Below are 13,665 nucleotides of genomic sequence, written 5' to 3'. Positions count from 1 at the left end.
ACCAATTTGTTTTTTCAAAACCATCTAATCCTTGATGCGCTTAAGAAATTCACATATAACTCTTTGAGGGATGTTATCTTTTGATTCATTCACATTGTACTTCAAATTAAGGTCTACCAAAACTTCTTCCTCAATTCATCCATCCTTTATGTGTATTATATATCATTGTAAAAAAAGTACAACCATGTGGCCTAAATGCTTACTATAAATCATTATGCAGTAGAGAATTCTCAGTCTAAATTGGTACTTCTAGTCATTCACCGTTTCACATGCATATGAAATTGATAACAAAAAACCTTGTCACATCCGTGCAGAAGAATGCATTGTTATTACTATGTCACTACTACAGAACATGGGTTCACTGTTGGTTCCAAATTGGCTTTCACGAACCGAATGTGGGTTTCGATAGTGAAAGTGGGGATGACATCATTGCCAGTGTTTTAGAACTGGCAGCAAAGCCTTTTTCTAGAAAAAAAGGAAAAGAAATCGATCCCGCCACCATGGCACCCCTTGACCTCACCATGTTTGCCACCATGGATCCCGCCACCGCGACGCACCCTACACGAAGGCCACCGCCATAGCACATTAATGTTCACTACTGAATCGGAGCCACCATGACACCTTGCACACAGATTGAGCCCCCTGATGAACGAATCAGAGCCTTTGTCACTCGATCGAGCCCCACAATGGCTAAAATCAGAAGCTTGCCGTGCTTTTCTTCGGTGTGGTGGCCAAATCAGAGCCTTTGTCGTCGGATCGATCCATGCAGCTATGACGAGTAGAGGCGCGCGAGCGAAGAGGAGAGTGAGGCACGGCCTGAGAGGAGGCACTTGGCCATTGGAGGAGGAGACGTAGCTGAAGGAGGCACTCGGCCATTGGAGGATGAGGGCGCGGCCGGAGGAGGCACTCGGCCAGAGAAGAGCCACTCAGCCGTTGGAGGAGGAGGCACGGTCGGAGAAAGCGCTCGACCGAAGGAGGAGGCATGGCCGACGGAGGAGGGCAGCGGCCGGAGGAGGAGGGCCGTGGTTGGAGGAGACACTGGGTCGAACGAGGAGGCGCTCGGCCAGAGGAGGAGGGCAGCAGCAGAAGGAGGAGCTTAGCCAGACTAGGAGGGCGGTGGCCAGAAGAGGAGGGCCGCATCGGAGGTGGCGTGTTGGGAGGTAAGGCCGGAGGAGGAGGAGGAGGCGCTTGAGTGAATTGAGGAGATGGTGGGCTCTCCATATTTAGATTTTTTTTTAAGCCGGCCTAGATGAGCTAGCGGATGTGAACACATGACTAAATGGATTCAACAAAAAAATTGGGTCCACCATGCTGCTCACCGCCAGTTCATAGGATCAACTAGAAGTGATATTATCACTCTCGGTTAGTCCTATGAACCGGCTGTGAACATCCGTCATAAGTGCCGGTTAATTTTAAGAACCGACAGTGATGCTATTTTTTTTATAAATAAATTTTACAAACCTACAACTATTTGTACGTTTGTAGCAAATAACTATAACTTCTGATACCTATTTTACAAAACTATAACTATTTATGTCCTTGATAATATAAAACTACAATTTTTAGCTTGATCCCACCCATCAGCCACATATTTTGCTGAAAGTTATAGGTTTGTGAAATTATGTTAAAAATGTATGGCTAACGGGTAGGACCAAACTAAAAAGTTATAGTTTTTTTTTATTAATGGCACAAACAGTTGTTGTTTTGTAAAATAAGTCTCAAAAAGTTGTAATTCTTTATTATAAAGGTACAAATAGTTATAGACCGGCAGTGATGATTGTATTAGTGTTATTTTTTTATAAACTGACAGTGATAGGTCGGTATATAAGGCATGTTCCGTAGTAGTGTGTAGATAAACTAATTCGTTGAATTGTCACGTCCCTCATTGATATATACTAATTTTTGGTACCACAAATTGCACAGAAAAATAAATACAATATTTTGATCCTTAAATGTTGACTCCAAAATATTAAGTGCACAGATCTTCGTGTGATAGTATAGAATAATGACTAAGGCCCTCGGTGATATATACTAAATTTTGGATCCACAAACTGCATAGAAACCTAACGAAGCCTAGTATGGTTTGCACTTACATGTAGTCACAAATCAGATGTCATTCTCCGTCACGGCATTATTCATCTTCCTGGATGCAACGGTCTCCAGAGCTGCCGCTTGCCGCGTGCTTGAAGTCGTCCTCGCCTTCTCTGCCGCTTGAGAAGAGAAACCGTTCGTTCGGTCTAGCCCGGTTGGACCCAGCGAGCGTAGTTGTGAAAGGGCAGGGGAAAACTGAGTTTGCACGTGGCCTGAGATGACAAAAGAAAAGGAAAAGAAGTAAAATATCATAATAGCAAGGAAATCAAGGAGATAATTTTCTGAGTGGCAAGTTTACAAAGCCAATGTTTCAAGTGGCGAAAATACAAATTTCTCTAGAAGAGGTAAAACATTGAATTCTAGAAAGCTCCATATTTGTTTCACAGCATAAAGCTAGCACATCTAATTTTTATTTTTGGGTAAGGACACACATATTAATTAAAATAGATTTATATCATTTACATATCTAGACCTTAGAAAAGGATAACATGACATACTCCATCTTAGGATCAATAAATACAATTGCAACAAACAAATTTGTATTTTCTATAATAGAATATCCAATGATGCATCTAGGTAGATAAACTAATTGATTGTATTGATGATCTAAGCAAGTTATCAGTCTTCTATTTTTGAATTCAAATTAGTAATTTAACACACCATACAAAAATATCATAATTCTTCGCGAGGTTTACTACTTAAGGGCTAGCTTTAGGTTATTGGCGATCTTTAAAATTTTAAAAACATAGCATATGTCTGGATCATCTCTTTTGAACCACATCAAATGCATATAAAATGAAGTGGCCGTGGAAAAATAACATCAATAGAATCTGCAAATGGTAGTCATTAGAGAAACATAGCCCATGACACCAATGTGGTCTGCGGGAGACGTGAGCAATGTGGCGGTGCCGGACCACATGCGTGGAGTCTCCTTGCAAACTGCAGCACATGACGTAAAGGTGGCCGAGTAGTGGAGGACGTTGATAGCGTCAAGGCAGTCAACGTTGAGGCCGCAAATATCCAACAGGAGGTCGGCCCGTAGGCTGGTGACCACTTTATTAATTTTTATCGTTACATCAAATTTATATAATTAAACAAAAATTTATTTTCGGTTTATACATAACTAAGATGTACACAACTATATTATAAGAAACAACAACCTAGTACATAAGACATAAAATAAGCATAAGTCTAACAAGATGGAAATACATCTCCTCAAATGAGATTATTCTTCTTATGCTTTGATATGGAGTTTAGACTGGCATCCAAACTAGCTAAAGAGCTCTCTGACCACCTGCTCCAGTCGCGTAAATGCCGTAAAAACCATCTCACGGTTCTCCTGCCGATATAGCATAGATCACGAACAGAGCCAATGTGTACAAATAAAAATAAGTTCTAAAGAAGAAACAAATGTACTGTTCTTAAATACAATGTCATTCCTGCATAGCTAAAGAGACTAACAAAGTGTGGCCGCCGCCACTAGTATATAGCCTTTCAAGTTTTTACTAAGACCCGAAGAAAATTCCCAAACATATTTTGAACACTTCGTGGTTGATAAAGATTCAGTACTACCTGGACTATTAGCCATGCAGAATGTGTGAAACATTAATGAGAGAAGAGGTGCTAAATTATATCACATTTATGACAAAAGCAACACTTCTGATCTCCAACCTATTGCCTCTTTCTTAGACTATCCTTTGGTAATAGAAAACCCTTGTGTAAATACCAAAAAAAGATTGTAACTTTTAATTGCAGTTTTAATTTTTCACATTTTACTATTCTAGATTACCCTCATCCCCTTGCACCAGGGTCTTGTACAAAGAGCTAATTATGAACCTTCCTATTTGGTTTAAGCTCCATTTTTACTCATCTCGGTCCATTAATAAAGTGAGGTTGGTGACACATGCCATCAGTTCATTCCATGCAGCAAATTTTCAGCCAGTTAGTTCTCGGCTCAATGAAATATCTGTGGGGAATGACTCCATCACTTTAGCTACCGAGGCTTGTTTATTTCGCATGATATTATATAGTGAAGGAAATTGGACTCTCAGTGGCGAGTTGCCAAACCAAATATCCTTCCAAAATATAATTACAGAGCCATCCTTTACATCAAAAGTACCATATCAGAATTTAAATATTGCATATTACTAATGAAGTACCCGAGTATGGAGTTCTACAAATCGATTTACGGCTAAACTGTCTAAAACAAAATAATCCAAGCAAAATCTAAGCATAAACTATGATGACTATTGTATATATATAGAGAGAGAGGAAACATGAGGAGATCGACCTACGGTTGCGCAGCCGTGGATAGAGGCGAACACAACCTGGACTCCCACCCCAACATGATTACAAGACCCGACAAGGTCCAAAACGGTGACACAATACCTTATTCCATTGACTCTAACTTAGTTATAAGGAATATTTGGTCAATACCAGATCCATTAGAAAAGGCTCATTATAAGCTTTCTAGCAAGTGCAAGATCGCCTCAATCGGACTTAGTATGCGAGAGTTATACCTATTTTACTGACGTGATGTCCGGAAACTCCGAGTAGACTTTGGAGTCCGAGTAGACTTGGTCTTTGAGTGATGATGTCCATATGAGATTGTGGCGCTTCTTCCATGTTCTTAAGTAACACACAACACAAAAACTTAGTAGTATCCTATTCTTTACGAAGAAAGTATGAACAATGAGGAACAAATTCACCTTGTGTGTATCCAAATGAGCCATGTTGTGATCATACTCCCCTTTTTTACATCAAACCGTGGTCAGTTTGCATATAGCATTATCTTGACCATAAATTTCTACACAAAGCAAAATGCACGAGGAACTCTCATTATATAACATCATAAGTTCTTTATCAAACAATTGTGATTCTCTCTGAAACAATTGTACCTAATCATAATTGGCCATAGTGGACAACATTGGTACAATATTTGCACGTGTCACTTCTTGATCTCCTTCTTTAAAAGAAGCGATATTGCATCGCAACTTGGTATAAATTTGCATCTTCTGTACAAAGCCAGTTGAAGCAATGGTTGCGGTGTATGGTAGCAGCCAACAATGCTTCCATTTTTGTAAACTATTTGGTGAGTTGCAAATATAACTAGAAAAATTTGACATGACATTAATAGTGCTATTAAAGTCCTCTAAATGATCACTTGGTGGTACAAAAATAGAAGGTTCCATATATGAACAAATTGAAACTTGATGCACATATACTCTAATTTATCATTATATTTACCAATAACATGAAAAGTATTATGTGACAAGCATAGCAAGTCACACTTAAGTTTTAAATTCTCCTCTAAACTATTAAGATTACAAAGAACGTCAAATTCAATATAACCTAAAGTATTTAGAGAATATAGCAGTTTCAGCTCTTATTGCTCACTAGTAATGCATTGAACATGTTTAATTTCATAACAACTATTCATTTATAAATCAAAATTAACAAATTCATGTATAAGTTGTGGTTGTGATATAAATGAAGCATTACCACACAACTCTTATTTATCACAAGGAACAACAAGCAACTCATCTTGTGACAAGGTAAAACAGCAATATGGTCCACTAATGATAGCTCTACAATAACATGGGTAGTGTGCAAATTCAGCACATCAAAATAATCCTCATCTTGTGTGAGTGTAGCACCTTTTTCATTACCTATGTTCTCTTTCTCAGCTAATATAGGTGCATTAGCATTTGTACCTTTTTTAAAACATGTATGGAGTAGCAAACGTTTCCTCTTTCTTCTTGTTCTTCTTCTCTTCATCCATCTTTTTTGTTTTTTTTGTTATCTTGCAAAAAGTTAGCAACACAGGAGATAAAGATCCTGATATATCCTTTATTGAAGCTAAGAAATCTTTGCATTTCAAAGAATAGCATATGAGCTCATTATCAAAAATTTCAGTAAGGTCAGATTTAGTGGCAAATAGAACACATACTTGCTTATTTTTAGATTCATGCTCACGCTCTTTTTTCTGATTATCAGCTATCTTTTTTTCACATTTTATAATTTCAGCAGGGGTTAAAGGTAGAAAAGTTTTTTTATGCATGGGGGTGTACTTATTACTTCTACCATGATGTGTTACATCAATATCAAACTCCCATGGTCATCATAACAAAAGTGAACATGCTTGCATGGGGACTACATCAAAATTAGCACAATCATGGTATGAACCAATAGAAAAATACATCCTAGCTATTTGCATTATCTTCACCTTACCGCTATGTTGAACCATTGAAAATGGTAAGGGTGTAGATGTGTTCTTGTCGGCAAGGTAAACTTCTTGATCAAATCTGAACTTACCAAGTTGTCTCAGCTCCCTTCATCAATAATGACTCAAACATGGTAATCCTTGGTTATGAAGAACATCTGAAATAAATTGTGGTATTGTAGTTATTCCGCTTGCTCCATTTGAGTACTTAACACTTGTTGCACAATGAGGGTCTTATAATTTTCCGTTGTAGTAGCACTGAACAATTCCTCGTTGTTGATATCCATCTCATGTTCGTCGTCATCACCTGTATGGTTAGCTACAAGAGCATATTCATCATCAACATCACTAGTACTTACATATCCACTGTCTTCTGTTACAATGTACGCTCGCTGACTTAGGCAATCCTTCATGATGTGGCTTATTCCCTTGCAACGGTGGCAAACAATCCGAGTCGAACGGCCTGTAGAAGAAACCGAAGAAGAGCACTTGGCTGGAGCCTACACACTAGCAGATTTGCTTACCTCGGGAGCGTGTGACGGTGTCGAAGGTGCTGCTGAACACGTCCTACTTGAGAAGGGGGCAACAGACCGTTCAGTTGAACGTGGCGTTGATTTTGAAGTAGTCAAGCTTCCAAAAATATTCCTTAGCCTCTGTTGACGTCCCTGCAACTCTTTTTTCAGCCAAACATGCAAGCTGGAACAATCTAGGAACACTATCGTATTCTTTGTAATCAGCTATGTCCTGAATTCCATACCTTAAGCCTCCATAAAAGTGTGCCATTGCAGCCTCTTCATCCTCAATAATATAACAACGCAACATACTAATTTGTAGTTCCTGATAATATTCTTCTACAGATCTATCACCTTGGTTTAAGCGCTGCAATTTCTTACACAAATCATGTTTAAAAGAGGGTGGAACAGATCTATTACATATAGCAACTTAAGCATTCCATGTACTTGATGCTAATCCATCAATGCATACTCTATTCCACCAGATGATTACAAATTCTTTAAATTCACTAGTGGTTTGCCTAACTCTATGTCCTTCAAGAACATAGTTTTGCCATATGTTTGGGATGTAGATCCAGTCTGAGTTTCAAACGTTTTAGGTCTTTCCATGCTTAGAGTGTATCCTTTGTTTTGCCAGGTATGTCTAGTAATGTACCAAACAAGCTATCACACGTGTTCTTCTTAATGTGCATCACATAAATTGCGTGTTGTACCACCAAATCCGGCTAATTAGCTAAGTCATAAAAACCAGATTTCTTTTTGAACATAGGAGCTCTAAGATTAGATTTTGAAACCGGTGTACTCCCACGTCCCTTTCCAAAGATGACCTGAAGTCCCTTTACCATCTCATATATTTGTCTCCCAATGTGATGCTTAGGAGGTGGCGAGTCTCAACTTTCCCATTAAAAGCTCTCCTATTGCTATGGTACAGATGATTCTATTCTTGCAAAGAAATTTATGATGACCTAGGTACAGTATTTTTCGGCAATTCTTCAACCACAAGCTCTTTATTTCATCCAAGCAATGCACTCATGCAAAGTAGCCTTTGATAGTTTGGCCCGATAGGTTACCAAGGGCTAACCAATTTTGGATTGTTACGAACAACATTGAGTGTAGGGTGAAGTTATCTCATTTGTATTCATCTCATACTGCACACTATCATTCCATAGAGTTACAAGATCTCTTATTAATGGTTTCAGGTAGACATCGATATCGTTGCCAGGTTTTCTAGACCCTTGTATCAACACCGATATCATAAGGTATTTCTGCTTTATACACAACCAAGGAGGAAGATTGTAGATACATAGAGTCACCAAATGGATTCATCCCATCCTTACTTAACCCAAATCTTATATACCTCACATCTTTTGCAAAGGACTTCTTGTATTTCCTATTGATGTTTCTCCGCTGCATATAATAAGCAAGGTGTCTTAGCATTCCATCATGCTTACGCTCCTCGATGTGCCATCGCATCAATTCAGTATGCCTTTTGTTCGGGAATAAATGCTTCAAATGGGGGACTAAAGGAAAATACCACACCACCTTGACGGGACACCTTCTCTTCTTTCCTTCACCATCGATATCATCAACATCAAGCTTGTACCATGCTGCACCATAGATGAGATGATTCCAAGTATGCATGCTCTTTGCGATACAACATGCAATCATTTGGACATACATGTATTTTCTGTACTTCCAACCCTAATGGGCACCCAACTTGCTTGGTCTGTTACATGTTTTCTGGCAGCATATTTCCCTTTAGAAGTACTTTCTTTAATAACAGTAACAACTCTATAAAGCTTTATTAGATCACCCATTGCTTGCCTTCAATTGTAGCAGTGAAAACATGACATGCAATTTTGTGTGCTCCTTCACGCAGCCCAGGAACAATAGTGTTTTAGAGTTCTCTACCTAACTCTGAAACTTTTGAAATTCTCTTTCATTGGTGAAGTTCCCTCCCCAGTGCACAACATCTACTCTAGATCATTGTCATCATCATCAGCCAATATTTGCTCTAGATCATCATCGACCAACATATCTCCGACAGGCGGCATATCAGTGTATTCATCAGCCAATATATCGGTGCACAAGTCCTCATCTTCTCTGCCAATGTCTTGCCCTTCCTGTACGATCTCAATTTCACCGTGATCGGTCCAACAGGTATAGCTAGGCATAAAGCCCCTTAGCATCAAGTGAGAATGTATCTGCTGGGTGGTGGAAAACTGCTTCTTATTCTCACAATTGACGTATGGATAGCACATGTATTAAGATTATGTATTTGACTTGTGCGACGCATGACCAATATGATTAATGCTTATACCTGCACAACTTGCTGTCTTGATTTGGTACTTGCCAGTGTACTTATCATGAATCATCGTCTTGTCCAATTCACTAGTAATGTGATCTTTGGCTCTCGTATCAGTGTACCAATTTGTATCCATGCCATAAGAATTGGTTGCTACTGATGCACTTCTTTAATGTGGAACAAAATTAGGATCAAAATGATTCCAATAACATACAGTTATGTGTCCAGTTTTATGACACAGTTGACACTTGGGTCGATGCAAATTGCCATCATTGTTGTTGGAGTAGTTATTGTTGTTCTTGGTTCAGCCATTGTTGGAGTAGTTATCGCGGCTGCGCCCTTGGCCACCCCTCGGCCTCCATGGCCACTTCGACCACCTCGACTACCGCGAGATGCAATGTTGACTAATGATTGGGACAAAGAGCCTTTAACATCCCAAATTCTTAAAAATCAATAAAATAAAAAAATTCAAAGAAAATAAAGGGGTTTTGCAAAACTAAATAAAATTCCTAAGTGTGTATGTGTGCTTTTTATGCATGTACACATGTGAGTGTATTTTTATTACCTTTATACCCCTGCTCTCCGGAAAAAGTTTGTGACCCACATACCTCACTGGTCTTAGAAAAGGCAGTAGAAGAGTTTTTGAGTTTGTGTCACATTCGCATAAAAAAAAGACAAAAAAGAAAAGAAAAGAAAGCAAGAAGCAAAGAGTGCCAAAAAATGAAGCAAAGAGTGCAAAAAGAGAGAGAGAGAATTAAAAAAGAAAGAAGGAGAATCAGTTTGCTTTGCGACTTTTGTTCCATTGTGCTTGTGTCTGTTATAGTTTTTTCTTGCTTAAGCTAGTTCTAGGAACGTGTTTGGGCTAGCAACTATGATAAGTACTGTGGACTTTTATTTAGCTTTGCTAATCGGATTTCAATTATTGTCATTCGTTGCTACTAAATATTGCCTATCCAAGCTACACCTTCTCTCGATCAGAACGGTTTCTCCCCTTGCAACTACCTCACTCGCACCCGATAAGGTATCGCGAACCAGCCACCGGTTGTGCCAACTGCGGTGATTGGTACGAACACTTGCATGAGCGTGGTAAGACGCTTGAGAGTGTGTGACTCCACCTCCACCACCTAGTAGTTGATAGGGATAATTTATCTTTCGTTGTTTTCTATATTCGACTAACCATGGTAGGAGAGGCATCGGATGCGAAAGAGTGTGTTTTGAGGGAAGAACTCATAATGTTGTTGGATGATCATCGAGAAACTTTTAATGGCGACATTGACAAGAAGCTTGCGGAAACCAATACCGCATTGCAATGACTCAATGAAAGCATTGCAGTACTTAATACACACTTTGATCCATTGGTTAATCCGCCACCAAACAATGGTCGAGTGGATCCTCATGGTGTAGCCTATGAACAAGAGGAGTCTGTCGCGGATGATGAAATTTTGAGACAAGAATGTGATGCTTTTGATGAACAATAAAGGAACCGATTGAACTTCAACCGTCAAGGTATGAGTGGTAATAATTTTCAGCAACATAACTCACGTATTAATGATGATCTATTTGCTAAGATTAAGTTTAATTTACCATCTTTTGAGGGTTCTTACGATGCTAAAAGGTATTTAGATTGGGAGATGATGGTAGAACAAAAGTTTAATGCTCATTGAGTTTCTAAAGTGCATAGAGTTAGGCAAGCCACTAGTGAATTTAAAAATTTTGCAATCATCTGGTGAAGTAGCGTATGCATCCACGAATTAGCCCCTACTACTTGGAATGTTTTAAAAGTTGCTATACATAATATATTTATTCCACCCTCTTTTAAACGTGATTTGCATAAGAAATTGCAGCGCTTAAACCAAGGTGATAGATCTGTAGAGAAATATTACCAGGAGCTACGAATTAGTATGTTGCGTTGTGATATTATTGACGATGAAGAGACTACAATGGCACGCTTTTATGGAGGGTTAAGGTGTGAAATTTAGGACATAGTTGATTACAAAGAATACAATAGTATTCCTAGATTGTTCAAACTTTCATGTCTGGCAGAAAAAGAATTACAAGGATGACAACAGAGACCAAGGAGCAATTTTAGAAGCACGACCACTTCAAAATCAACATCGAGACAAGTCAAAATAGCCCTACGTTCAACTACATGGTCTGCTGCCCCCTTCTCAAGTAGAGCGCGTTCAGCAGTACATTCGACACTGTCACACGCTCTTGAGGTAAGCAAATCTGTAAGTGTGCGGGGTTCATCCAAAGAGTTCTTCTTCGGTTGCTTCTATAGGCCGATTGACTGGAATTATTTGCTACCGATGTAAGGGAATGGGCCATATCATGAAGGATTGTCCAAGTCAGCGAGCATACATTGTAACAGAGGATGGTGGATATATAAGTACTAGTGATGTTGAGGATGAATATGCACTTGCAGCTAACCATGAAGGTAATGAGGATGAACATGAGACGGATATCGACAATGAGGAAGAGTTGAGTGCAGCTGCTACAGAGAATTATAGGGCACTCATTATGCAGCGAGTGTTAAGTACTCAAATAGAGCAAGCGGAATAGTTACAACACCACAATTTATTTCAGATGTTCTTCATAGTCAAGGATTTTCGTGTTCGAGTCATTATTGATGGAGGAAGCTGCAACAATTTGGTAAGTTCAGATTTGATCAAGAAACTTTCCTTGCCGACAAGAAAACATCCTCATCAATACCATATTCAGTGGTTCAACAATACCGGTAAGGTGAAGGTAATGCAAACAGTTAGGGTGCATTTTTCTATTGGTTCATATCATGATTATGCTGATTTCGATGTAATTCCCATGCAAGCATGCTCTTTTTTGCTAGGACAACCATGGGAGTTTGATACTGATGCAACACATCATAGTAGAAATAATAAGTACACTCTTATGCATAAAGGAAAGAAAATAACTTTTCTACCTTTAACCCCTGTTGAAATTGTGAAATGCGAGCAAGAGATAGCTGAAAATAAGAGAAAAGAGCTTGAGAATGAATCTAAAAATCAACAAGTAGCGGAAAAAGTTTTTCCACCTAAAAAGGAGAAAGCAATAATTTTACTATAAGATATCGTCACCCTATTCCTAGGTTAGATGATATGCTTAATGAGTTTAGTGGTTCTATAATTTCACTAAAATTAACTTACGGAGTGGATACTACCAGATTAGAATGAAACATGGAGATGAATAGAAGACTGCATTTAAAACTAAGTTTTGTTTGTATGAGTGGTTAGTAATGCCTTTCAGGTTAACTAATGCATCTAGTACTTCTATGCGATTAATGAATGAAGTTTTACGTGCTTTCATTGGGAGATTTGTTGTGGTTTACTTTGATGACATCTTGATTTACATCAAGTCATATGAACTACGCTTTGATCATTTATGTGCTATTTTTAATTCTTTGAGAGATGCACGTTTGTTCGGTAACCTCGAAAAGTAGACCTTTTGCACGGATCAATTTTTTTTCTTAGCTATGTTGTTATTCCACAGGGAATAGAAGTGGATGAAGCAAAAATTGAAGCCATAAAGAGCTGGCCAACCCCTGAGACTATTACTCAAGTGAGAAGCTTTCATGTCTTGAGGGTTTCTATCGGTGATTTGTGCGGGATTTCAACATCATTGTTGCTCCATTAAATGAGTTGACAAAGAAAGTAATAATTTTCAAATAGGGACGTGCACAAGAACAAGCATTCAAGTTATTGAAAGAGAAGCTCACCCATGCTCCATTACTCCAACTCCCAGATTTTTGTAAGACCTTTGAACTAGAATGTGATGCTAGTGGGATTGGAATTGGAGATGTGCTAATTCAAGAAGGTAAACCTGTTGCTTATTTCAGTGAGAAAATTAAGTGGACCAAGTCTGAATTATTCTACTTATGATAAAGAAATGTATGCTTTAGTTCGTGTGCTTGAAACTTGGCAACATTATCTATGGCCCAAAAAAATTGTTATATATTCTGATCATGAATCGCTGAAACATATTAGAAGTCAAGCTAAACTGAATAAACGACATGCTAAATGGGTAGAATTTATTGAGTCTTTTCCATATGTTATAAAACATAAGAAAAGAAAGGACACTGTGATTGTTGATGCACTTTCTAGGCGTTATACCATGTTATCTCAACTTGATCATAAGATTTTTGGTTTAGAGACCATTAAGGACTTATATGCTGCTGATTTTGACTTTAAAGAAGTGTTTGAACATTGTAAAGAAGGGAAGACATGGAATAAATATGTGCTGAATGAAGGATTGCTCTATTGTGCTAACAAGCTATGCATTTCAACTAGCTTCGTTTGTCTTTTGTTGTTACAGGAGGCGCATGGTAAAGGATTGATGGCACATTTTGGAGCAAAGAAAACTGAAGATGTGCTGGCCGCCCACTTCTTTTGGCTAAAGATGAGACGTGACGTCGAGCGCTTGCAATAAAGCTAAGTCTCATTTAAATCCACATGGTCTTTACATACCTCTTCCTATTCCTAGTGCACCATGAGAGGATATTTTCATGGATTTTATTTTAGGAC

The sequence above is a fragment of the Phragmites australis genome, chromosome 19, assembly GCF_958298935.1.
Source record: "Phragmites australis chromosome 19, lpPhrAust1.1, whole genome shotgun sequence".
NCBI classification, from domain to species: Eukaryota; Viridiplantae; Streptophyta; class Magnoliopsida; order Poales; family Poaceae; genus Phragmites; species Phragmites australis.
Note: the sequence above shows the minus strand (reverse complement) of the source record.